This window comes from Carettochelys insculpta, chromosome 17 (genome assembly GCF_033958435.1).
Source record: "Carettochelys insculpta isolate YL-2023 chromosome 17, ASM3395843v1, whole genome shotgun sequence".
In the NCBI taxonomy this organism is placed as follows: domain Eukaryota; kingdom Metazoa; phylum Chordata; order Testudines; family Carettochelyidae; genus Carettochelys; species Carettochelys insculpta.
Window position 1 is genome coordinate 26,188,527 of NC_134153.1, and position 27,670 is coordinate 26,216,196.

The following is a 27,670-nucleotide window of genomic DNA, read 5'->3' on the forward strand; positions in this document are numbered from 1 at the left end:
TGCTACTTGTACCCTTAGGGGAATGTGAGAGAAGTCTGGGGGTACTTATAATTTTTTTTTAAAAAGGGGTACTTTATTAAAAACAGGTTCAGAAACATTGCTGTGAGAAGTTCAGGCCTTTGAAGACCACTTTAGTGTCCACTGACAACTGGTACAGTGCCTGATTGTGCTGTTAACAGCCCACCATGCTTGACTTGGGGCAGAAATAAGTGGCTTGATTTTTCCGGCTCAGCTAAAGCAAGATAAATGGAAAATCAATAGCTGTGCTGTAAATTCCTTGCAGTTAATACATACAATATTTTAAAGTACAAAATAATAGAAAAGCAGGTAGGTAAAAAGACAGTAATTGATGGATTGCTTTTGATTTTTGCAGAGAGAATAATTGTGTGTGTGACTCTGAGATGAGGCACTTAGTGAGCTGACATCTTGTTCTGTAACTCTCCCATCCATTTAGCTATGAAAATCACTGTTTTCAGAGTACTGAGAAAGCTACATTAAGACGAGCTGTGCAGTTCTTGTCAAACCTTGGAGAGGTTGAGCTGAACATGAAGAGCGAAGGAGGAAGCAGGAGCTTGACTTGTTCTCTGTTTTGGAAACAAATTGCCATTCTCCTGCCACATGTGAACTTCAGTCAGTTCTTTTGGACAGGTACTCCTCTACCTGCTGGCTGTCCCACCTCCCAGGCTGGTTTTTTGGGTCTACATGTGGGTCATGATGCCTCTACAGCTTGGTGACCTAGTGGAGCCTCCTGGGCAGAGAATGGCATTTACCAGATGAGAGGGAAAATTTCCAATCAAAATTAAACACAGTGACCAGTTCAAGTGCAGGGCTGTCATTAGAGCTGATTGAACATTTTCAGGCAAAACTTTTTCTTTTAGAAGGAAAAATGCAGATTCAGTGACACTAAAATGTTTTCCAAATTCTTTCTGACTTTGCCAAATTGTTCATCTGAAACCCCTGCCCCCAAAAAGCTCTGAAAAAAAAAATCAAAAGACTGTGTGTCAACATTTTCTAAATGAAATTTTTTCATTTTTGGGGTGAAATGCCTCTTTGTTCCAAAGCTTATTTTAACTGGATTTTAAGATGCTCCCCCCGCCCGCCTTTTTTTTTTTTTTTAAACTTTTGGTTCACCAAAAATTTAGGAAGTTTTCATTTCTGGCCTGCCTTGTAGTTATTTTTTCCTAATGGCCAATGAACAGAAAATTCCAGATGAGCCTAGAGATGTGTGAGTGCCCGATTGTGCTAAGCACAGTACAAACGCGTGATCATAGACCGTTCTTGCCCTACGGAGCTTAGGGTTTATACAAAGGCCTGGTCTACACTAGGGATCAAAGTTGATCCCGGATATGCAGTTCTAGCCACGCCTTTAGTACAGCTTGAATTGACGTATCAGGATTGACTTTGTTCCCTGGTGTAGATCAGGGATTGTTGTGCTCATGTTGATGTCCCATACTCCATGCAGCAGTGTGGAGTACCAGGGTCGACAGCTGAGCCCAGAGAGATCGATTTTGCCACACCTTCACCGAAGTGGCAAAATCAAACTCCGGTGGATTGACTGCAGCCAGTCGAACCCACGGTAAGTATAGACATACCCAAAGGGTAGGTCTACACAGCAAAATTATTTTGAAATAGCATCCCTTATTTCAAAATAACTTTCCTAGTGTATACACAACACAACCACTATTTCAAAATAATTTCAAAATAGCGGTTGGCTTATTTTGAAATTGGTAAACCTCATTGCACAAGGAATAGTGCCCACTTTAAAGTAGCTATTTCAAAATAGGGGCTGTGTAGACAGAGAATAGAGCCTATTTTGAAGTAAGCCAAATTGACTCAATTGTGTGTAGATGCTCTGTTTCGGAACAGTTACATGCTATTTTGAAATGCATTTTGTGTTATTTCAAAATAAGCTATTCCAGAATGCCTCTTCCAGAATAGCTTATTTCGGCATAATGCTGATATGTAGAAATACCCAACAAGTAGGAGGGGAAGTAGAGATAAATGAACTTGCCCAAGTTCCCACACAAAGTCAGTGGCAGAGCTAGGGATAAATAAACGTATAAGACAAGATTTCCAAATCCCAGTCTAGTGTCCTATTCGCTAAGTTTAATGCATGACTAGGTGGGATTTCTAGAACAGCTGGAGCTTTATTCAGAGAGGCAAGGAAACCACTCCCATGGAGGTGTATTTTGCACTCACAAGAGCTGCTTTCCATAGGCCGTCAGTGTTCCCATGTGAGTCCAGCAGCAGTCATAGGCTGTATGATAAACGCCTGTGCCAAATGATGAAGGCCACTGAGATGTCTAGCTGCCATTTTTATCAGGCATTTCAGGAAGCTTCCAAGCCCAACTGGCTGGGTTTGAGTCAGTCAGACAAAAGCCTCCAATTTGGTTTACTGGGCAGGCATGCTGCAAGGAACAGCATCATCCAGGGTCCCCGTTTCCATGGAGATAAGGGGTTGAGTGAATGGACTGCAGGGTGGGGGCTGGAAGCAGGGGGTTTACAGGAAGTGGACTCAGCGCTGGGGGACGGCTGGCTGTAGCTTCAGGAAGGTCAGCCTTTTTGTACTCTGTCTCGCTCAGTTTAAACTGCCTTCTCTCGCACTTTCAGATGAGCAGGCAACCGTGGACTATTACCACGCACTGAGCGAGCGGAGGAAGCAGAGACCCCATGCTGTTCTGGAACCCACTGGCAAAGCATTAATAGCTTATGTCTGACTGTCATTCCACCAATCTATCCCACGCCCCGCTGAGAAGCATTGGGGATAGGTGGAAGTTTGCCATCTAATGAATATTTAAATTAAATTTAAGAATGAAGTGTCCCCTGGAGGCCTAATTTAGTCTCTAAGTGTTAAAGTGTACAAAGTATCATATTCCATGATGGAGGGAAAATAAAGAGTTATGCGGGCGGCTGAGCAATGGAATCTATCAAGGGAAGATCTAGTGCTTAATTTTCTTCACTAAATGGGTTGCTGAGCCTTCTGGGGGAATGGGATTCTCATTAGTTCTTTCCCAAGATAAGCAAAGTGGGGTCTTTATGTCACACCACTGCCTGACAGAGTATAGCCCTCCACATGCTCCCCACAGCAGTCTGTCCCCATATTATACTGATTCCCAATTGGCTGGTTGGTCAGAGGGTAGGATTCTGATTGGTTAGACAGGGAGACCCCAATAATACCCATTGGAGGGGAGTGTGGGCAAGTGGGTAAATCACAGGACTTGTCCCGGAAATCTATTCCCGTAAGTAAATGGGGAACAGAAGAACTTTTTTAGCAGAGTTGTGAGGCTTAATTGGTGTTCACGACGTGTTTTGAGATCAGACAAAAGGTGTTGTACAGTCGCTGGGCTCTGTTAATCCTGGGTGAGTGGAAAAGCCATTTCTAGCCAGGGAAGGCAGGGAGGCTGATCTCTGTCTCTGGGATTTTTCGGCCATTTTGCCTTTGCTGGGATCCAAAAAAGCAGAAAAATAACGGTAATGTCTTCGGAGTCCAGATTCAGAACTGTGCCTCTGCTGGGGTGTGACTTGCAGAACTAGCCTTCGGGTGGGTGCTGTTTTCTCCCTGCAAATTATTGCTCCCAATTTTCAATCAGTGTGAATTGGGGGTTCCATGATTAATATGAGGGAGGAGAGAATTTTATTTGAAAGAGCTCAGCACGGTGAGCACTGGGCTCTCTTGAAACTCACTCCCACTTCTAGGTGCTGAGGAAGATTTTTCAGACAAAGATAGCAGCTAGATGCCTAATTCCTAACGACTTTCAAATGTGAGGTAGGGTCCTGTTTGTGTCTTTGAAAATCTCCCTGTTCTGAGCAATTGGGAATCCGGCCCTAGATCTATAACTCTCTCTTTGCCCCCACATTCCAGTAAGTTCAAGTCTAACTACTCTGAGCACTAGAAATGTAGCACTGAGTGGGTCTGTCCCACGAAAGCTCATCACCAACTAAATCATTTTGTTAGTCTTTAAAGTGCTACATTTCTGCTGCTTTGTGGTGTTGGAGTACAGACTAACACAGCTACCGCCCTGTTACTACACTGAGCACTGTTAGCGCTCTCATTCTACAGTGGGTGCAAAAATGTTGGTGGAATTACTGCACCTACGGAAATGTGACTCGGTTGGTGGCCAGGCTGACAGTTGGACCCCAAGGCGTCATTTCTGGTGGGAAATCTGCAATAGGCTCTGTTTAATTGGTTAGAGAAAGGGAAAATCAGACAGAAGTGCTAGTGTTATGCAGCAAATTCTGCTCCAGGAAAGACTGGTCTTTCCACTCAAGATTGATGACTTTGCCTCAGCGAGTGTTATTAAACATAAAAAATACAAGGATGCAAGAGAATAAAATAGAATGTAAAGCCCCCAAGATTTATGTTCCAATGCTACACGCTGCAGCCACATCTGTTTTAGTGCTTCCTTTAGGGGGCTGATTGTGCCTCTGCAGAGGCAGTGGGGTGGGGGTGAGGAAGAGGCATGTCAAAATGACCGCTTGCAGGCACTTTACTCTCCTGGGGCTTAGTGCGTCCTGGATGGTGATGGACAGGAAGCAGTGGGCAGCAGGACCTATACAAAGAGTGGCAATGCAGCCCTGGTAGCAGGCCTGGCAGCTGGCTGAGGAGGATACTGAGTGGGGATTCTGGTGACCGGGGTTCTCTCCCCACCAGTGCTGCTAGCCTGGCTTGTGGCTTCTCTCTCTTTCTCCTCATCCCCTTTGTTGGTCTCACAGGCTTAGATTGAAAGTGTGTTGGGGCAGAGGTGGCCTGTTGCTGTGAGTTTGTGCAGTGCCAGGCTGGCCCTAGGCTCTACAGTAGGATAAATAACAAAGCACATTTTACAAGTTACAGCTGGTTGGGGAGGAGAGAGCAGGCTGCTTTTATCCCCCTTTAAAGCACAAAACAATCTGAAGAAGCAGAACTGTGAAGTGCTGTTCAATATGCACAGCCTCACACAGTTCTTGTATTATCTTTAGACAAAGCTACTTTGGCAGGTGTTTCCACAACTCTCTTTACCATGGCATCTCGCAATCTTTACTGCATTTAGCTTCACCACACTGCAAGAGGCAGGGCTGTGCTACTACCCCCATCCGACAGGGGTGTTAAGCGAGGCATAGAGGTTCCACGAGGCTCTCGTGTGGTCACACAGAGCAAGACGTTGAACCCAGAGCTGCTTATGTCAATGGCTAGTACCCTATCCATTGGACTATCCTTCCTCTCAGAGTCTTTCCTATGGTGGCCAACAAGGGCCCAAGTTTGGCCTAGTTTGGATGGGCTAGGTTCTCCTGGGAGGAGCTCCCCTCCCTGCCTCCTAATCCCTATCCTCTGTGGCAGGCATAGGTCCAGCGTCTTCCCTGCATTGGTGCTGATTTATGCTTCTGCTGCTATGGGGCTGCAAGGAGCTAGCTTGGGTTAAAGCAACCCAGGGGGCTGCCTCAACTTGTGGCTTAGCTGCCCACGGGATCAGCCTGTTGGAATGCGCACAGGACAAGGCTCCAGGGATTCATGATGTCTGTTCTTGGCTGTGATACTGATTTCTCCTATAGTCTTGAGCAAGTTACTTAGGAGTGGGGGTTCAAAAACTTCTTTCCCAAGTGACTATTGAGCATGGGGTAACATTTCCAAAGATGTCCAAGTCTCCTTGACTTAGGACAGAGCAATCAGCCTTGCTGTGTTCAGTGGAGGGTGGTGCTGGATCAGCAACACTGGACATGAATGCGGGACTGGCCACTACGAAAGGATGCCAGGCCATCAACCGCGGCAAGTCAGCATGACTTGCAGATGTAGATGTTTTATTCCAGAGGTGGGCAAGGTGAGCGGGTGCAGTGTTTAGTCGCACAGATTGAAAACATTGTCAGCCTCATGTGCCACAGGTTGTTTTCATCCACCATAGCCCTTTGTCTGGTTTTAAGGGTGAAACTTTTGGGACCAACACAGCTAAATTAGATATTAAAATGTGGCTAAGGCAACCCCTAGCAGTAAAAGTGTGCAGCTGCCAATCAACAACATGTACGTGCCAAGGCATACAGAATGCAGGCTCCCGCTCTTTGTGGAATTAGGCTCCTAAGTCCCTTTGGCATTTCAGAAAATGTTACCCACAAGCCCTATTGACTTCCTGTAGCACTTGTGCACCTACATCACATAGGCATTTTTGAAAATCTCACACTTGTAGCATCCTTTGTGCTGTTGTGAAGTGTGAAATGCCACTCATCCTCTGCCTCAGTTTCCCATCTGGAAAATAAGGGTAATGATGTTTACCAGCTCATAGGGGGCGCTAAGAGGACTGATTAGTTAATTTATACGAGTGCTTTGAAGAGACAATCTCTTTATTATTATTAGCCATAACACTGTAGTGTTGTATTTCAAAGCTTGCAGCTTTTCCACTCTTGCATCAGTAAGTGATACTTAGGAGTTTAAAAACTGAGATTGTTACATTCACAGGTAATAAACTTTTGTCCTTCAGCTGTTCATTTTTTAAAAAAAAATATTTAATTAAAAAATAGACTGAGTAATTTAGTGCAGCTGCTTCTGCTCCAAGCCCCGTAACTGTAACTAGGGCGATGGTGGGAGTGGAACAAGAGCCCTGCCTGAGAGGTTGGATGATGTGCACGTGTGTGTTTGAAAGGGGGAGAATCAAATGTGAAGGGGAGACGAGGGATGGAGAAGTTCGTACTTAAATTAAAAAAAAAAATCTTGACAAACAAGCTGAGATGTGGTTGATTTTTTTTTATTGTCACAGCAAACCTTTTCCCTCCCTTTGATGTCTGAATAGAAAGGAAAAAATGCATATCATTGTTTCACGCCATGTTGTACAAGCCACCAGTACACAGGTTAATGGAAAAAAAATGCATGAATTTGGCTAGATATATAAAGGTCCCTTGGGTGCTCAGTCATAAATCTTTGTAGCTGGAAGGCAGAGCAGACATAAATAGGCCTGATATAACCAACTGCTTTACATACAAATGAGTGCTTGCCTTTTATTTAGTTGACAATATTATTATTTCAAATCCAAGAGGAATATTAAATAACCTCTGCTGTGCTGTCTCCATTAGGACTGATCCTGATCTCTGAATTGTGATTGGAGCAGCGGGTCTGGGCTTTGTGCACCAGATTGTATAAACTCTGAAAGGCGCTGTGTGTCTGTGTGTGCGCGGGCGTGTGCGCGAGAGTGAGCGAGCGTGCATGATTCTATGTAATGGGGCAAGTGTCATTGAAATACATTCTATTCTGTAGAGGAATGTACCTTCCATATAAAGCTCTGCTGGGAAGAAAGGAAATAAATTGGCTCAGAGCAGCCCCACACATAGTTATTAAGGGACTGTGTATAATGGACTCCATTGAGCTGATGCCCAGAAAGAGTTCTTTAAAAAAAAAAGATTTTAATGCCAGGGATTGCAGTGCTGGGGTAAGATGCCAGACTAACAGCCGTGGAAAACCAAGTCCTCGCTTGCCTTTGGAGAAGACGTGTATTGACCCCGCCCAAAAAGGAGCCATGGCAAGAGACAGTGGGGCCGACAGCTGGTGTGGGCCCTGGGGCAAGGTGAGAGGGGGCTCCAGCTCTGTGCCCTGCAAGGGGTGGGGCAAAGAGGATGGGGGTGAAGCCTAGGGCAGTCAGCCATCAGTGCCATCCGGACTGCAGCAGTGCCCCCCACCCCTCAGCCATGCACAGCAGTGGAGCAGTGCTGCTGCAAAGCGGCCAAGGGGTCAGGAGCAACTGCCCCCTTTGCACCGCCCCCCGCGCCATTGGCAGGCCTGGTTAGAGGGCAGATACTAGTTAGTGCCGCTCTGACAACCCCTTCTGCTGAGGCGGCCGACCATGGGGCTGACATGAAGGTGGCTTTTCTTTACTTGTTGCTCATCCCCTAGCCCTTGAGCTAAGACCGCCAGTGTAGGGAGACCACTTACTAAACAGCTGCCTCCTGCTGATGGCTTTTTGCCACAGTCTGCTTGAAGTCAGATTTGGACCCAAGTCCTTATGTGAAAGGGCTCCATGCCCCATTCAAATCCCCTGCTGCGTCCAGTCCCAGAATGAAAAAGCCCCAAAGAAGGGATTCACTTGAAATGCCGTAGTGGATGGGGAATTACTAGAGCAGTATTGAAAACAATCAACACAAAGGGGGCATATTGCATTTTCACAGACAGTTAAATGGCTGACGACAATCAGCCTGAGTGGGTGGGGTGGTGAGAAGGGAGCTCACGCTGGATTTTGTATTATTCCTTTTGTGAACCAAAAATCCCAAGAAGGGGTAAGCTTTGATATGTTACAATCTGCAAGGACTGTATTTGAAGCTGTGTCCTCACAGCTTGGTATTGGGCAAGAAAAGAAAAGTATTGCGGAGTAAAATTGTCAAACTTGTATGCACAAAAATGCATGCTCAGTCGTATAAATAATTTGCATATGCATTTACTGCAATTGTACCTGCAAATGGACAAGTGTGATGCTCTACATACAAAGCAACCCAACACACAATTAAAATGAAGGCTGAAAATTAAACATGAAGTTGCACAACCCGTTTTAAAAACATGGCCCTAAATCTGTAACTGCTAGGGATAGCCATTGGAGCTAGTGTTAGTACTTTTTAAATGCTAAAGCACAGCACGTGTGTAAAACTGCCTCTGAAGCTCAGGTGGTGATTGATAGTCAATATGTTTTCACAGGGGAATCTTGAACTCCCAGGGGATGCTCGTCTCTGCACAGTTATGCCTTGTCAGAGGCTCATGTTCATTATGTGTCATACGTCTGTGGATCCCATTACGGTAGCATCTAAGCACCTTGCAATCTTTCATGTGTACCCCTGGGAGGTAGACCAGGCTGTTTTTCCCATTCTATCAATGGAGAGCTGAGAATCTCAGCGACTAAGCTGTAGTCCCAGAGGGTGTTTGTGGAGAAGTGGGGAACTGAACTCATTTCTTCCAGATGTGAGCCCTGACCATTCTTCTACCTGGGGCAGGGCGAAGGGGGGTGGATCTTGTGTGGATTTAAGGATCAGCAGCTCTGTTTAGCTACTCAGAAACTCTCAGCATAGTCCAGGAGAGAGACTGAAGGGATGAGTGATCTGGACGATGATCTTGCAGCACGTTAGTACCAAGACATTGCCACTTGTGCCAACATCAGTGCAGCCTTTGAAATCAATGGCTGTCACACAGTAGGAGATATAATAGTACTTGGGTAAGGAGCACTAGGGACCCAATGAAATGGCAAAACCAAGGCAAAATGCATCTCTTCCCAACACACTACAGAACTCCCATGGTCAAACATACCCTTGAGAAAGGCAGAGAGTAACTTGGAGCAGGTCTGTACAGTGGGGCTCCAGATCAAAGAACTGCCACAGACTCAACTGTGTGACCTTGGACAAGTCACTTAATCTCCTCTTGCCTGAGTTCTCTATCTGTAAAACGCAGATAACAGCATTGCCTTTCCTCACATGGGTGTTGGAAGGATAGATGTTGAACACTGCCAGGTGTTCAAATAATGTAGTCATGGGGATCTTAGAAGTAGCCAGCATGAAGTTGGCACAAACGTGGTCTTATTCTGCACCGGACTGGCATGTGAATTCCTACAAAGCAAAGGAACAGAAATGTAGTACTTTAACAAAATGATTTTATTCAGTAATGAGCTGTCGTGGGACAGACCCACTTCATCAGATCAATTTCGTTTCCAGTACAGACTGACATTTATAAGTACCGAGGACCGAAAAAAAAAATTGCAATAAAAACTGAGAAATCAAATAGGATTGAAGGAAGGAGGTGAGGAGTGGAGGGATGTTAATTGTCCCGTCTGAGATAATTACGAGCATCAAAGGCAAGGAATGTGTGAGGTAATTGATGTCTCTGTTCATACTATGTGTTAATGTGTCGAATCTGAATATGTACTCTAACTCACAAATCTCTTGCTCTAATCTGTTGTAAAATTCTTTTTGTTCCAGGACACAAATTCTCAGGTCTTTAACAGAATGGCCCACTCCACTGAAGTGTTCACTGACCGGCTTATACGTATTGAGTTTCTTGATGTCTGCTGTGTGTCCATTTATTCTTTGGCCAAGGTTTTGCCCAGTCTGTCCAATGTACATAGTGTCAGGGCATTGTTGGTACATAATAGCATATATAATGTTGCTGGAAGTGCACGAGAATGTGCCTTTGATTCTGTTAACTCACGTCTGCTTTGTTTACAATATGTCAATGTGGCCAGCTGGGAGCAGTGATGCCAGCAGACAGGGGAAAGGACAGGCAAGAAGGAACTAAGATATATTAACACCTCTGAAATACAAATGAAATAAAAATGAACTGTGCCCGTCCTTTTGTTACCGAGACTGCCTAGAGTAGTGTTTCCCAAACTAATTTGGCCATGGAACACTTTTAGACTTGGAAATATTGATGGAATACATACATGTTGGTTGGAGGGGTAGGAAGGAGGGTTTCATACAGAAAAATTGCCACACGTAATGCTCAAAAGTTGATTTAAAAGAGGTATTTTAGATGTCTTTTATTTTTACAAAGAGCAAAAAGTAGCAAGAAAATTATCTGAACGAATAACTAATGTCCTTCTCATGGGGCGCAGTTAGCAACCCTATAATTAAGTATAAAAATGAAAAATTAAGTACAAACCCAAAACAAAACATCAGTATAACAGCTGAAAGTGTCAGTCTTTTATACAAAAATAGAACGGACAACATTGTTCAAAAAAAGGATTGCTCTCCCTTGAAGCTTAGAAACATTTTTTTATGAAAAAGAAGTGCAAAACAAATTCGGTATGGAAAACATTTTTAAATTTTGTTTCTTGTATAAGTTTGTTATCTTTACAGAAAACTACTGGAAAATTAAATTAAATAATATGACCTTTTTTAATGGGAAGAGTGTTTTTGCACCTTTTGATCACAAATCTGCTTAATATTAGGAATGATTCTGGAGAACTGGGTGCAAATCTCGTGATTTCTCTGAACATGGATGATCATTTTGGCATGAGTCACATAACAACAACTATGCTATTATGAATGTGTTATAAATGTTAAAATACTTATCAGCGAAATACTATTCAAATACTTTAGTATTTCTGATACACACATAATTTCATATTTAATAATTTAGAAGGAAAAATATCACTGTCAAAATTTTTTTCACTAAACACCTATTCACATTTCATGGAACACCAGCATTGCATGGAACACAGTGTGGGAAATACTGACCTAGAGTCTCTGGGCTGCTGCAAAGTGCGGTAATGTTCATTGCAAAGCCAACATATCCTCTGAATAGTGGTATTTCAAAGGAGAGACACCACCAGCCATTTAGTGCATTCAGTTTTGCTGTGGCTAGCGCACTAGTTTAAGGGCTTATTTACACTACAGCGGAAGAGTGACTCATGAGAAATCAAGCTCTCATGGGTCACAGTTGACTCCGTGCTCCTCGCAAGCTGCAAGGAGTAAGGAAGGTCATAGGGCAAAAGTCTCCTGTCGACCTTCCCCAGTAAAAATAGACAAGTTAGACAAGTATACCACTTCTGTGTGCCTCAGTTTCTCCAGCTGTCAGATGGGTATGATTTTACTTTTTAAAGCACTTTGAGATCAGTGGATGAAAACTTCTTCTAAGTTTCCTGGCAAGTGTGTGGCGCACAAACAGTACATCACCAGAATGCTTTCTGGCTCAAAACAGATTTGGAGAGTTAAATAATTCAGAGAACACAGAGGGAAAGATTATGAGTTACAAGAAAGGGAAGAAAGATACGTTTTCACCTGAGATTTTAAATGAAATGGGAAGTTGTTGGGGTGGAAATGTGGATGAAAGCCGTTCCAGATAGCAGGATAATGAGAAGAGAGAAGCAAATGAGTGATGGTGAGCTCATAAGGGATAAAGACCTCTCATTGTTATCTGGAGGAATTCTTCTTTAACTCAAGTGGCAGAGACCTCTGTGGGAAATGAAGAACTGGGAGTAGGTTTGTCCGAACTTCCATATTGCCAAACCCACGAGTCCTATAGGGCTGAAGAAAGTTATTGCTCTTTTAATGAATTATAGCTTCCAAAATGACACTATGTAACCTCATGAACTGAAGACCAATTGTTACGAATGGGATTTTCGAATGCATTATTTTCTAAGTGGTGTTCCTTGGAACCCTGGGGTTCCGCAAAGTGAAAATAAGGGTTCCTTGAGAAAATGATCAGTGGTCGGCATCCTGGGGTGCAGGGGCAGGTTTGGGCTGAGAGGAGTCAAGCCATGTATAAGACTGTTATTAGGGGTTCTGCAAAAGTCTTCTGAGTTTAAAAGGGTTCCATGGCCAAATAAAATTGGGAAACACTGTTTTAATGAAATAGGGCTGCTCACTTTTGGAGGAATTTGTTACTAGGTGGTAAGAACTGCCTTTGAAGAATCTGTTATTGTAACCCCATTTGAAAACATTGTAATGAAACTGACTCCATATTGTGACAGAAACCCCATTTTAAATTTTGCACTGTGTTAACTCTGTTTAAAGTTAGGTGTGTGTGTGAAATCTCATTTAAAAGTGAACGTAGGTGTGTGTGTGTGTAATGGGATCAGTCCCTGATGTCAGCCTGTCTGGGTGGCCAGCTGCCAGCACCACCGTAATGGCTGAAGAAAAACATGGGCGAGCCCTGAAAAAGAACTCACCCAAGAAAGACAAAAGCCCCACCAGAAAAGTCACATATGCTGTTAACTACGCTGGGGCGGTGGGACAGGACAGGATCTATGAGCTAAAACATATAAAAAGTTGGGTGGAAAAGTGTAGGATTGAGTCTTTTGGTTCTACAATCATCCTCCATGAGCACCAGTGAGCAGCAACACAACCCAGCCCTCCGTCCTCATGTCTAGACCACCTAGCCAGTGGACAAGCATGCCTAATTGAGGCTGGTCATCAATGTTTCCGCTATTTTTTTTCCATCTGGGGTAGAGTAATTGGCCGTGTCTACACTAGCCAAAAACTTCGAAATGGCCATGCAAATGAGCAGATGGGAATAAGGGGACTTCGAAGTAGGTGGGGTCCTTTCGAAAAGGAGCCCTGTCTGGACGAGCCGCGCGGCAGCGAGCCGCGTCAATTTTGAAGTGCCGCAGCTGCCCGCATGCTAATGAGGTGCTGATTATGTATTTCAGCGCTTCATTAGTAAACTTCGAAATGGCCATTTGCATGGCCATTTAGAAGTTTTTGGCTAGTGTAGACAGCCCTGGGGGTATTCCAAAGTGACTTAAAGCTGGATTTTTAGCCACTTGCTCCAGAGCATGGAGGAGGGAATTAGCTACCCTGTTGTTTAATCACTTAAGCCTATGCAAAGTGGGTGCAAAATTCTACGTGATTTGAATTCACATACTCTCCACATGTGTAACTGATTATGCAATGTGTGAGGCATTGCAGAATCAGTGTGTGTATCAGATCTTCTTCAGCTTCACTAAATAAACCACTTTGTCCACTTGAAAGTTAATATGAATTAAAGGAGGGAGTGAATTTGAAACATGGAAGCTGTTCCTGAATCACAGTGGGAATGCTTTTAGTTCTGCAACAAACCTTGTTCTGGATTAGCATAATGCACTTTCAAAAGTAGATTAGCCTAAATTATGAACTAGGACTCTTATTCTCAAATCAGAGTGTTCAAACAATTAATCAGAAACAACTGCCATGTGTAGGCAGGTCCTTCTCCATCACACACGCTGCAGCGATGAGGATGTGCAGTTGTAGGAAATGCTTATGTAGGTATGTGCTGGTTACCATTATGGCCAGCCCACTGGGGTTTTAACCTGGGATCACTGGAGTTAAAAGCACAGCTGAGTGAATCATTATTTTTTTTTTGGTCTGGTGACTAAACTGGAAAAATAAAGTTAAAACATTGTTTGTTTTGAACACCAACTGATTTTTTTCTCCGTCTTTCATAGAATCCTGGGGCTGGAAGGGACCTCAGGAGGTCATTGAGTCCAGCCCCCAGCTTTCCTTATTGACAAAAAAAGCAAATAAACAAAACCAAAAAATATTTGGGTCGAATCATAAAACACTAGAGCTGGAAGGGACCTTGAGAGGATATAGGGTCCAGTTTCCCTGCCCTCTTGGCAGGACCAAGCACCGTCTAGACCATGACTGATAGGTGTCTGTTTAACCTCCTCTAACTAGTGATGGAGATTCCACAGCCTCCCTAGGTAACTTATTCCAGTGTTTAACCACCCTGACAGTTAGCAAGTTTTCCCTAATGTCTAACCTAAACCTCCCTTGCTGCAGTTTAAGCCTATTGCTCCCTATCCTATCTTCAGAGGCCAAGGAGAACTATTTTTCTCTCTCTTCCTTGTAATCCTCTTTAAGGTACTTGAAAACTTCTGTCATGTCCCCTCTAAGTCTTCTCTTTTCTAAACTAAACAAGCCCATTTCTTTCAGTTTTCCCTCATAGCTCACGTTCCCTAGACCTTTAATTATTTTTGTTGCTCTTCTCTGGACCACCTTCAATTTCTCCACATCTTTCTTGAAATGTGGTGCCCAGAACTACAGCCTATTGAGGCCTAATCAGGGCAGAGTAGAACAGAAGAATGACCTCTTGGCCGTGTCTACACTAGCCAAAAACTTCAAAATGGCCTGCAAATGGCCACTTCGAAGCTTACTAATGAAGCGCTTAAATACATATTCAGCACCTCATTAGCATGCGGGCGGCCACGGCACTTCGAAATTGACACGGCTCGACGCCGCGTGGCTGGTCCCTACGGGGCTCCTTTTCGAAAGGACCCTGGCTACTTCAAAGTCCCCTTATTGCCATCTGCTCATAGGAATAAGGGGACTTCGAAGCAGGCGGTGTCCTTTTGAAAAGGAGCCCTGTCTGGACGAGCCGCGCGGCGTTGAACCGTGTCAATTTTGAAGTGCCGCGGCCGCCTGCATGCTAATGAGGTGCTGAATATGTATTTCAGCGCTTCACTAGTAAACTTCGAAATGGCCATTTACATGGCCATTTCAAAGTTTTTGGCTAGTGTAGACGTAGCCCTTGTGTCAATAGTTTATTTTGAAAACGTTGGAACGTTTCAGAATTTGTAGGCATTTTTCAGGCAAGAGTATTCACCAAATTCAAACTGAATTCATTAATAGTTTTTGGTTTTGGGGGTAGCTACTTTAACCAATTAATAGGTAGGATACTTGTATGATGCCAACAGCCTGAGTGTGTGTAGGCAGAACTGAACCTGAGACATCTGGAGGTTAGTGCATGAGCCTCTACTGCCTGTGCTAAAAACCAACTGACTGCCAGTGAAGGCTGTAGAGCAGACTCACTATTCTCTGTGGAAGTGGTCTCAGTACTGCTAGATGGTCAGAATGCAATACGCAGAAAGGGCTGGTGAGGCACAGCTGCAAACAGAAGACAGGACTTTATTAAGAGAAAGCTGAGTTTCACTTTCTTTGCCATACAGTCTGTCAGAAGGAGCACCTCTGATTAAATGTTCCTGGGACCTACCCTAACGTAGTGCAGCTGTGTCACTCTAGCAATTCGACCATACAAAAAAGTTGGCTTCTGGAGGTTCTTCAGCTGAAGTGTCAGGTACTCCTGCTGCTACAGCTACTAGGTTCATGCTTCACAGGAACCCCAGAGAGGGGCAATGGTGTATTTGGATATGCTAACTATTAGACGCAGGCCAAACCTTGCTTTTGGAATCTGGAATAGAAACCACAAATTCTTTTTCCCCAGCCTGGCATCGCTGTTGTGCAAATTCCTGCGTAACATGGTGGCAATGTGTACATCATGTGCTTCAGTGTAGATTGGTCCACAAACCGGCTCAGCATTTCCTTTCTTCCGGCGGCAAACGTAGAAGGAAAAGTGTCTGTATACTAGATCGGCAGATTTGGTGTTTAAACCCTGCTCATGACCCATGTATATATGTATCTCTGTAGTAAGTAGGATCAGGGTTCCCTCTAATTTTTTCCATCTATGGGTGGAATATATTTTGCTACATGCACCTGGGTATCTGTGGGGGTGCACCACCAACAGAAACATGCTGCTGGCTGTGGGCGCTCTGCTGATCAGCTGGGCGGCTCCTGAATCCCTCCTGCGTGGCCGCCCAACACTCAACTTACAGTGCACACTGGGTAACATGCTGCAATAATTTGTTGAAGCGATTTTAGAGCATTGTATTTGGAAGTGGAGTTGGTTGTTGTGCTAATGTTTATTCCACTGTTGTGTTGTTACATTTGCTCAATGGGAGCTGTCCCTTTAAGAATAGGGTGTGGCAGAGGAGAGTGTGTTTGGGCTGAGCACAACAGGTGGGACAGATTGTGCACAGTGGTGCCAACAGGTCCAGGGAGTGGAGATCTTGGCAGTACAAGCTCCAAAAAGGTGAGAACTTGATTAAATAAACATACCTGTCCAGAAAGCAGCTTCACTTTCACAGAGGTTGCCTTATGAGCTAGTGGGGAGGAGCTATCACCATGCGTGGCAGGCAAATGTTAGATCTGTTCAACTGCATGTCACCACTTTGAATCCTAGTTAGAGCAGCTGGGATGCAGATCTGCTCTCCTTCAGTGGCAATCTGATGGTCCTAATTGCAGCTTCCCTGATACAAACTCACCAACACTAGATCAATAGAGCTTCAAAGCAGGGAGTTGCTCTTAACTTCCTGTGTTTATGTTGTGCTTAGCAAAATAGACCCAGGAGCTCAGTTGGGTCATCTTGTATGGGGCGGCCAACCAGTTAGGGACTAAGAGCCATGGACAGAGTGCACAGAGGCATGTGTTTTATATTTTTCTCTGTACATCTACCTAGATAGATAAAAAGAAATATATAATATGTGGCTTAATGCCCTTCCCCTCCCCCAGACCCAGGCATCCCCAGTTCCCTGCCGTTACCCAATCTGCCACTCCCACACCCAGAACCAGGCACCCATGGTCCCACTCACTCTAACTCAATGCCCTCCGCCAGAGCCAGTCTCCTGTGCTCTAAGTGGATGCTAGTGACTCACTGGCGCTACCACGGCTGCTGCCATGCGCTTCTCCCACCAAGCACTGGTGCCTGCATGCAGAGTCGGGGACAGCGCTCCCCGCGCATGGCTTTGAGCGGGTAGCTGCATTTACTGGCCTGAAGAGCTGGGGGTTGGCTACCCCTATTGCACTAAGCCCGTCTGTAGTAGGAGATGAAATCATCTGCTTTGCTGTAAATGTGGGTGAGTTGGCGATACAATAACTGCGCCATAGGGGCTGAGGCTGGATGGGGTGGGACAGAAGGTGTTCATTTTTTTTTTAATATAAAAAAGGCATGCATATTTGGAGCACAATTGCGTGTTTTAACTTTTGGGGTTGATAACTGCTAATTAGGAAATGTCATTGCTGACTTTTTGCGTTATCATTTTTTGCTGATTCATTTTACCAATTTACAGTGTCATTTTCACTGTTTCACAGAAAAGTTGACTGAGGCAGGGAGGAACTATATTTTTTGCTCATGGGCAAACAATGAATCAATGGCATTATCCACAATGGTGGAGTCCCTTTCCCTTGAGGTGGCAACTAGTTTTGTCTATTTTCAGTCAACAGTCTCTAAGAACTCATTACATGAGCATATGTGGAGCAAAAAGAAAAGTTTAAAGGGTGTGTTGTATGTGAGAAGTCAGTAGCTATAGAAATGTAAGTTGATTGAGGCTGCAAGGCATTTCCTACGTCTGTTAGCTGGAACAAGCATTTTCTAGTAAAGGGTGAAAATGTAATTGGTTGGCGATCCTGTCTCAGTCTGTGCAGCCCTTGTCAAAAGGACATAACTCTGGCTGTTCTTCCAAACAGAAAAATGTATTGTTTCCTCAAGCACATCCCACTTTATCCTGAGGTTTGCTTCATCCCCTGAAAACTTATTTGAGGTCTCTCTTTTTATTTAGGTGGAAAACCAGCATGTTCAGAATACCCAGTTGTTGTATTGTGTGGGCTGGTAAAAGGTTGAGGTGGGGCAGAAGTTACCAACTCACTTATTAGAGAAATTGGAAGAAAAAAGGCTGCCTTATAAGCTAGGCCTTTCCTTCTATCAGTCACCACCCCATTTCCAACCAATACATTGTGCCCTGTTGTGTGTTCTTTTGCGCTTCGTCCACTTAAAAAGAGACTCATTCAGGTGATAGAAGTGCCTGGAATTTTATAGTCTAATACAGTGGTCCCAAACCTTTTATCTCACTACCCCACTTACCTCTCTCCACGCCCCATCTCCCTTCTCTGCTCTAAGACACCCCCCGCCCTTTGGAAATCTGAGGAAATTCAATTTATTGCTGCTAATCCTACTCCACCCTCCCTCAATTATTCCTCTTCAGTCATGGCTTGGTGTGCAATACGGGGGATTGTGACAACCATCTGTAAGCATCTGAACGGTAGATGTACCAAGGAGGGAGCAGGGCATTAAAACTGTATGCTCGCTCTCTCTGTGGGGGCCGGCCTGCGTTGTTCGGTAAATGACTGTTTTGACTCCTGGCCAGCACTACAAAGATGTGCTGTGTTCTTGTCTTTTCATTTTTCCCTCAATTTGTGTCAATTCATTTGGGGGATTTCTCTTCCACTCCCCTCCCATATCTCTGCCTCAGTATTCTGTGCATCTTCTGTACTGCTCTCCTGTGGAGGTCCTGTCAGCGAACTCTGCCCTGGCAACATGACATCAATGTACTGATAACCCAGAGGGCCATGCTGGGTAGGACCTGCTTTACTGCCGTGCAGCTCATGTATGTTAATGGGTCACAGGGCTGTAACTGTATCAAGCATGATGGTCTATTGGCTGATAGAGGAGCTTGACTCAGAACATGCCAGTTCTAGTCCCAGCTCTGCCACTGACCTGCTGGGTGACCTTGGGGATTTTAGTTTTTCTCATTTTCCCCATGTACCGTAATGATACTGACCTCATTGTAAAGTCTTTTCCTATCTTCTGCTAAAAAACACTCTATAAGGGGTATATTTTATATTATTTATGTGGGTGCAAATTTTCCTGTCATGGATAGTCCCTAACCCATGAAGAATTAGACCCTCATTCATGTGGATGATGGGTATATTGGTGGTACAGATGCTGAATAAGCAGCAGCAAAAGGAAAAAAAAACCTAGATTTATTGTCAGTAAAAAAATTCTCTTCTGTAGGGAAGAAAGGCCCTCAGGTTGTGTGACTTAGCGCTGGCATGTCACCTTGGGGGATTTTCAGAGCTGGGAAAAGACGATGTTTTTGTGGAGACATTTTTCACTGTTCCTTATAAATAATAATTATTGAGACTTGCTGTGAATTACCCTCCCGAGTCCCAGTGCCTCTCTGTTGCTCTGTTACACCCACCCACACATTCTGTGATGCACAAAAATACCTTGTTCATATTTTGCATGTCTCCAGGGTACACCCACCTACCTGTCTGTCTTGCCTAACATGCATTCTGTTACATGCACCCTTTGAAACTTTCTGCCCAAGCACTTGTGTAGTTGTGTCCTGGATCCTGCTCTTTGGAGAAAGCACCCACAGAGAAGTGTACCCTGAGTGTATGCGTACACTACAAGTAAACACCATGGCTGACTGTGTCAGCTGACTTGGGCTTGTGGGGCTTAGCTGCAATTTAAATGGCTCGGCAGTGCAGATTTCCAGGCTGTGAATCCTGCAAGGTGAGAGGGTCCCCAAGCTTGGGCTGTAGCCCCAGCTCAGAAGGCTGCGCTGCACTTAAACAACCCTCCAGCCTGAGGCTTTTGAGCCCAAGTCAGCACAGCTGGCCCTGCTGTGGATTTTTAATTGCAGAACAGAGACCTGCAGTAGTCACTTTCACTTGTAGACCAAACTCAGACTTCTTCCCATGCCTATTTTATTGTGTTCCTAGCAAGGCATTAATGAGTTCTTAAGTAATGACTGGTGTCTGAATCAATTTGCTCCTCTGTCCAGTTCATCTTTTCCTCAGAGACAATCTTAGTATTGATTTCTGAACGGTTACCCTTCATGTCTCTAAATATTGCACACACGCTCACATTCACAGGGGGCTGTGAAAACAAGAGCTGGATGCACTCCAGCTGTGTAAGAGAATGCAACTGAGATCAGAGGGCTCCAAAGCCAGGCCAGTCTGAGAGCAGAGAGGGGGCTCTTTTCCTCATGCTGCTTCAGCCCATATTTTTACCTGGCTGTTGAAGTAACTTCATATGTGCAAAATGCTTTGCAAATTGTTCCCTTCTGTCCATTCAGAAGGGTCTGGAAGGCTGTAGTGGGTGGCAAAAAGATTTCAGTGGGAACGCAACAAGGGCAAGTACTAGGGTTTACTAGTGGAGGGTATAGTCTCTCTGTTTTCACTGGCTGAGCAGAATCCAGTTGTGGTCAGTGCGGCACGTGCCTGGAAATTTACTCTTGCTGTGGAAGGTAGCAGTGTTGGTACTTTAGTAGGTGGTGCGATTGCTCTGGGTCAAGCCTGAAACAATGCCCCATTGTGGAGTCAGGGAGCTGTGTGCAGCTGACAGTGTTGTCTCTGGATGAAATCAGAGCCCAGGGTGTTGCTGGTACCCGAGTCTCATGGCGTTTTTTGCTATGTTTTGCAAGTGCAGGGATGTTACTGTTCGAGTGGCGGTGGATTTTCTAATGCACTGATATAGTCTCTGTGCCACAGCGCTGGGCATCATGCCATGCACCCCGAAGATAGGCATGGTGGCACAGTGATCCTGCCTGTATTCTGCCTATGGCACACGGTAGCTTCCTAAAGCCTTGGTCTCATTCTGGGCACTGGGTTTGATGTGGAGGTGGCTGGGTGGTGGCTAGTGGCCTCTGATTATACAGGTGGGATTAGATTGTCACAGTTATGTGCAATAATACCTGTGTTCTCCCTGTATGGTGCAGCAGGGGCGGCATCTGTTCCAGGCTCCTCAGCCACCTTCCTTTCTTGGGTAGAGAAATGCGTTTCTCTCCCTCATGATCAGGGCAGTTTTTGGCTGTGCAAGGATGAACACCCCAGCAAAGTCAGGCTACCTGGGCAGGCTTCCTTTTCTCCCCCGAGATGAGAAACGACATAACTGCCACAGTTAAATTAGCACACAGCTTTCTAAGAAAGCTGCTTACTTTTGAAAGTAAATACATTTCAGAGAAAACAAAGTGATAATCTGCACACGTGTTCCTAAACTCATCAGAGATCATCCCCTCCCTCCCCCTCAAATTCTTACTAGAGCTCTGGCAGGGGAACATGCCAGAGGCTTTCTTCTGGGGTCACGCTTGTAACGGATTGTGCTCAAGACTGGCACACCGACTGAGCCGCGTCGTTCTGTTGCTTCCCAGGAAGGATTGGGGCTCCACGTGGACCCAAGCTCCTGTGCATTTGTAGGATCTGAAAGTCTCAAGAGTCAGTCTTCGCTTTGGCCACTTAACCAAATTCCTTTCTGTCATCATCCCTGGAGAATCCAGGGTGAGCAAGTTACGTGCGAGCCTCTGGAGATGTTATAACCTGAGTCAATTTGCTTGACATTTTCCACTCTTCTGAGTTCCACAAGAGCCATGGTCCCCACTCCAGTGGGATTGTATTCCATCACTGGCCCATGCTGATACACAAACTTAATTCTGTAAGGTTTGTCCAAGAAATTGCCTTGTCTATCACATGCATGATCTGCGTGTCCTTTCTGCCCTTAAATGCTATCATCTGACAGAAGGTGAGTAGCATGATGGCTGTGATGCAAACCTTCTTTCAGGGCTTAGAGAGGACCAGAAATGAGCCATTTTTTGGAGCTCTGGAAAGCTGTGTTTCGTTATCTTCGTGCTCAGCCAGCACTTTTTGGCTTGAGTGGTCAGTGGCAGGATGTGTTTGTCAGACTGACTGGCAAGGTTCACAGCAGATGTTGCATACCTGCCCAAAGTGAGTCACTAAAGCTGTTGGAGAGCGGCCTGTTGCTCTATCTAACTTACTGCTGTGGCGCTTGTCCTCATGGCATCAGAGCATTGCAATGTATTTAATGCATTGTCTTCCCAATGCCCTGTGAGGTGGGCAACAATAATTTTAACCATTTTATGTGTGGGAAGTGAGGCACAGAGGGACTGTGGGTATGTCTGTGCTAGAAACACTTCAATGTAGACACCTGCATAGTGGAAAGAGCTCTTTTGTTGCTGTGGTTTAATCCAGCTCCCCTCAGGGTGCCAACTGGAGCAGTGGAAGAGTTCTTCCCTCAGCCTAGTGTTGCCTTAGCACTTCTTAGGACGGCTTAACTATGCCTCAGGGGTGTGGATTCTTCACAGCTCTGAGCCATGTAGCTAGGTTGGTCTGACTTTTGGGCACAGGTCAGCCCTAAGTGACCTGCCCAAGGAGTCTTGGGCCAGGCAGGGAATTGAACTCAAGGCCCTGGCTAGCCCCCTAACTGTCTTTATCCTTGTCTCCTGCCTGACTATCTGACTGTGGCAGTGGATGGAAACCCACCAAACCCTGCTGAGAGCAGCCAGGATGATTAAGCCTTGTCCCATCTGCTATTGATCTCTCTATGGGCTGGGAGAGGAGCGACGACTCCTCACCAGGCTGTAGATCAACTTGTCTGGACTGCAGTTGTCCTTGCAGCTCCTGCATCCTTCGCTCTGTAGTGTGAATGCCTGGTGGAGCCACCAGGCCCACCCCGTATCTCCCAGGTGTCCTGGTTGCAGTCAGGCTCCGTGCAGCAGTGATGTGAGGCACAGCAAAAGCGGAAGGTCCCCTGTGCCGGGTTCTGGGATTGCTGTTTATTTGTACAGGTTGAACCTCTCTAGTCCCGCTCCCTTGGGACCTGACTGGGAGGTCAGTATTCTCTAGCACGGTGGTGTCCAACCAGTTTTAAAGAAGTAGCTGGTATCGTGACCTAGTCGCATGATTCTGAAAATATATTTATTGTTCGAGCCAACTAGCAACGCTCAGCCAGCCACATAGCCGTAAGTGGGTAATGGCTAAAGTGTTGGACACCCCTGGTCTAGCAGCACTGCCAGCACGTCTGCTGCTTACTGGGCTCTGAGAAGGCATTTAGGGGTAAATCAGAGGTAAGGAACAGAACACTGAGCACCAGGGCTGGTGGCTGTGAACCAAGTTTATGGAACCACTGGAAACTTGGCCACTCCTGAGAGTGGACATTTGGCGAAGTAAAATCATGGTAGACCATGGATGTTGCCAGACCAGGGAGGTTCAAGCTGTACTGCAGTAGCTCCTAAGAAACTTGAGGTGGGCACGGGCAGAGCAATCCAGAATCCAGATGCTTCAGCAGAGAAGCGGAAGGGGGAAGAGAGTGCGGCTGATGCCAGGGAGAGTGTGGCAAAGCCGGTTTTGTGGCAGACTTCCCTGCCTCGTTCCACAGAACACAGACCTGCCCCAGCAAACAAGACGTGAACGAGTCCTCCGCCTCTTCCTCCTGCTTAGTTTCATTTAGATGTCGAACGCTGCAGCACTAAATTGTCGTGTTGCAGCCAGTTGCAGGGCAGGTTTTCAGCCTGTCTGAGTGAGAAATAGCGACTAATCAAAGGGCACAGGAGGGATTGCTGCTGCAGGAATAAAAACCTGTCTGCACTGGTAATAAACATCGTGACTGCTTCCAGAATTACTCCCCAGGGCAGCTTGCTCAAACTTTAGTCATGCAGGAAAAATAACTGCACCCAGTGGAGCTTGTCCATTTAAAAAAATACAACTGAACAGTGCAGTCAGGGTGAGATTTGCTCTCTCCTGCTGTTATTGTCAAGGAGATTGGCTTAAATGACCCAGGCCCCCGAAGCAATAAAGTCCACCTGATCTTGGAAATCAGCGTTCTGCCTCTAACTGGCTTTGTTTTTATGCCTTGTGTGTGAGTTTTCTCAGAGGCTGCAAGGTGTTAAATGAGGGCAGAAACCTGTACGTGCACAGGCCCGAAGTGGGTAAGGTAGCTGAGAAGGAAGGTGCTCCAGCAGTTTGGGCCCTTTCTGGAAGTTGGAAGACCTGCATTCTTTACCCATTATGACCACAGGCAAGTCACTTTGTGCCTCAGTTTCCCAGTTCTGCAAGGGGGATAACAGCACTCCCCTCGCACATGGAGGTGGTCTTTAGGAAGAGTGAAGGGCTTCCCTGTCCATGGTGGCAGGGATGAAGTACCAGAGGGAGCCAGAGCTTTACTCTGTCTTCCCCGAAGACACTGAGACATGGAGGGAATTAGTCTCAGGCTCTATCACCCTATGAAGTGGGGCAGAGGTCTGCAGTCTACCATGTGCCTCCTCTCCAGCAACAAAGGGGTTGTCAGTGGGTCCCAGACCCCTCTGCACTGGGCTGAGAATGGGCTGTCTGCACCCACCCCTTCCCACTCAAGGGTCAGAGTCCTCAGCTCCCTGCACAAAATAGAGTCCTAAATCTCCAGTCACCATACCACAGAGCCCAAATAGGAGTAAAATTCTTTGATTCCCCCACGCATATATCTAATCAGGGCAGGAATCTTCTCTCCTGACTCCTACCTTAACAGCTTAATCTCTGTGTGGGGCCATCCTGGGAGAGCTGTTTCCCCTGAAATGCTATGCTTAATAAAATGCAATGTGCATCTATAATTTAACTATGTGTGACAACATATAAAATCTGTTTAAAAATATTACCGGCTTGGCCAATATTCCTGGTAATTAAAAATGGATGTTATGACAAAGTACAGCAGGTGTTGAATGTATTCCAGGCTTTAGGTGTATTTAAAACATGGGCCATGCCACATTTTTACGATATTTCAAAATTGATGGCAAGTGTGTACTGTTTTAAATATATCTGATATATTGTCCCATATATTTTAATTATTAATCTGTAATACAGCCAACCAGAGGCTAAATTCATCCCAGCTGCTGCTCCAGGCGACTGTTACAAAAGAAGCTCAGTAAGCTGTGGTTGGATGGGGATAACCCTAAGCTGCTTAAAAGTCATCCTTTCTGGTATTGGTTCACTGTTGTCTCCACCTGTGCCGAGCAGGTGTGAAGTGCAGCCAAACAGAGTTCTCCCCTCAGTTGCACCTGAAGTTGCATTTTACAGCTGCGTGGTGCTCACTAGGCCAGATTCTCACTCTATTTGTGCTGTTGTAAACTTGGAATAAATGCAGTGAAGTTAGCGGAATTACTCTGGCTTTACACAGCTGTGGCAGTGGAGCAGAACCTGACCTGCTTTTCACAGGGGAGAGGATGAGAGAACCAACCGCAAGATAACAAGTGGAAGGACAGAAGTGTAACTAATGACACAGGTTGGAGAGCAGTACAGAGTCAGGCCATAAATCCTGATTTGTACCTGTCTGTCTCATAGGCTTTGGGCTGTGTTCTGTGTTTGCACCACTGCTGTAACTTAACGGTTGCATGTACGCTCTCTGGATTTACGCTAGGATAACTAAGAATGTATGTCTCAGAAGAGTATGTGTATTACTAATATAGTCTTTGCTGTGCTACTTAAGATGGACTGAAATACGATTTGGCTTGGATATGAAACATCTGCAGCTGCCAAGCTAGAGGGCCTGTTCTAGGTTTTCTTGGACTAGTACTGCCCAGTTTGAGTTGTTCCTGAAGATAGCATCAGTGGAAGCTGTAAGAGTATAAGGACAACCATACTAGTTCAGATCAACGGTCCATCTAGCCAAGTATCCAGTCTTTCCACAGTGACCAATGCCTGTTGTCTCACAAAGAAAGAACAGGGAATCATCATGATCTATCCCCTATGTCCATTTCAAGCTTCTGACAAACAGAGGCTAGGAACACCATCCCTACCCATCCTGGCTAATATCCAGTATCCATAACCTATCCTCCATGAATTATCCAGTTCTGTTAAAGTCTTGGCCTTCACAACATCCTCTGACAGGGAGTTCCACAGGTTGACTGGATTGTGGGAAGAAAGACTTCCTTTTGTTTGTTTTTAAACCTGCTATTTATTTCAATTGATTCTTATGTTATGGGAAGGAGTAAATAACATTTCCTTATTTACTTTCTCCATACCAGTCATGATTTTATAGACCTCTGTCATACCCCTCCCCATCTCCTCTTTTCTAAGATGAAAGGTCCCAGTCCTATTAATCTTCCTCTTACAATATGATTTCCTCATTCCATATCCCTAATCATTTTTGTTGCACTTTTGTGAACCTTTTCCAATGACAGAATATATCTTTTGAGATGAGGCTACCACATGCACACAATATTCAATATGTGGCTGCACCATGGATTTATGTAGAGGCAATATAGTTTTATCTCGTGTATTCCTTTAGTAATAATTCCCAATGTTCTGTTTCACTGTTGCTTCATGTTGAGTAGATATTTTCAGAGAATCTATCCACAGTGACTCCATGATCTCTTCTTTTTGGTGGTAACAGCTAATTTGACCCCATCGTTTTAGATGGTTATATAAACATAGGGGCTTTGTCATATGGACAGAAAGATATCCATATAAACATATGGATTATGTTTTTCAATATTCATTACTTTGCATTTATTAACATTGAACTTCATCTGCCATTTTGCTGCTCACTCTCCTAGTTTTGTGAGATCCTTCTGAAACTCTCCACAGTCTGCTTTGGATTTCAGTATTTTAAGCAATTTTGTATCATCTACAGATTTTGACTCCTCATTGATCACCTCTTTCTTCAGATCATTTATGAGTATGTTGAGTAGGATTGGCCCCAGTATGGACTCCACTAGTTACCTCTTTCCATTCTCAAAACTGACCCTTTATTCCTCTTTATTTCATATATTTTAACCAGTTCATGAGAGAACCTTCCCTCTTATCACATGACAGTTTATTTTACTAAAGAGCCTTTGGCAAAGGAACTTGTCAAAAGTTGTCTGGAAATCTAAGAACACTATATGAAATAATTTTAGTAAGGCATGATTTCCCTTTACAAAAACCATCTTGACTTTTCCCCAACAAATTCTGTTCATCCACGTGTCCGACAATTCTGTTCTTCTCTATAGTTTCAACCAGTTTGCCCAGTACTGAAGCTAGACTTTCTAGCCTGTAATTGCCAGGATCACCTCAGAAGCCTTTTTTAAAAAATTGGCATCATGTTAGCTGGTCATTTAGAACAGAAGCTGATTTTAAGGGATAAATTACACAGTTAGTACTTCTGCAATTTCACATTTGAGTTCTTTCAGAACTATAGGGTGGATGCCCACTGGTCTGGTGACTTACTGCTATTTTAGTTTATCAGCTTGTTCCAAAACATCGTTTAATAATACTTCAGTTTGGGAAAGCTTCTCAGAGTGGTCACCTAAAATGGATAACTCAGGTTTGGGCCTTTCCTGTGGGTAAAACTCATGTGTTTTACATCTGTGTTTCCCAAGGGGTGTACTGCAGAACCCTGAGGTTCTGCAAAGAGAAGATAAAGGTTCCACAAGCAACTAATTGGGGTCTGCAACTTGGGGCTCCAGAGCCCCATGTAGCTCTAAGGAGTCATTTGCGGCTCTGGACACTGCTGCCACTGACTCCTCCATGGCTCCCTGCCCTGCTGCCGCTGAAAAAGTAGAATTAAATTTAATTGGTTTAACTGCTGGCAGAGTTGTGGGAAGGATCTGGCCATGAGACCAACTAAATTTAGTTCCATTATTTCAGCAGCCGCAGGTCAGGGAGCCTCAGAGAGCACCATGGGACAGAGCAAAGGGAGCCAATGGCTATCCAAAAGCGGAGCCAGACGGTTCCTGTGTCGTCCTGGCTTTTCATTGGCTGTGACTGGCCTCTCACGTTGCCATAGGGTGGCCAATGAAATCGGGCCCTTTGGACTAGAGTCGGAGGAGCGGCGGCGACTAAGGTAAGTTCGTCCACCATGTTGGGTGAGGTAATGGGAAGAGGTAACTTGGGCGGAGTCTGT

At 45.0% G+C, this 27,670-nt stretch overlaps 1 long non-coding RNA gene across 5 annotated transcripts in view; it reads left to right on the forward strand.

Moving 5' to 3' along the window:
- The window catches only part of LOC142022157 (uncharacterized), a 465,994-nt gene that overhangs the window by 70,248 nt on the left and 368,076 nt on the right, over positions 1-27,670 (forward strand). Inside the window, exon 1 of one of the 5 annotated variants that reach the window (XR_012647866.1) lies at positions 16,189-16,273. The exons of 3 other annotated variants lie outside the window; for them this stretch is intronic. This is a non-coding gene — a long non-coding RNA (uncharacterized LOC142022157). Of the gene's footprint in view, positions 1-16,188; positions 16,274-16,979; positions 17,097-27,670 lie in introns of those variants that run through there. One more of the 5 variants, XR_012647865.1, reaches the window with a different exon arrangement.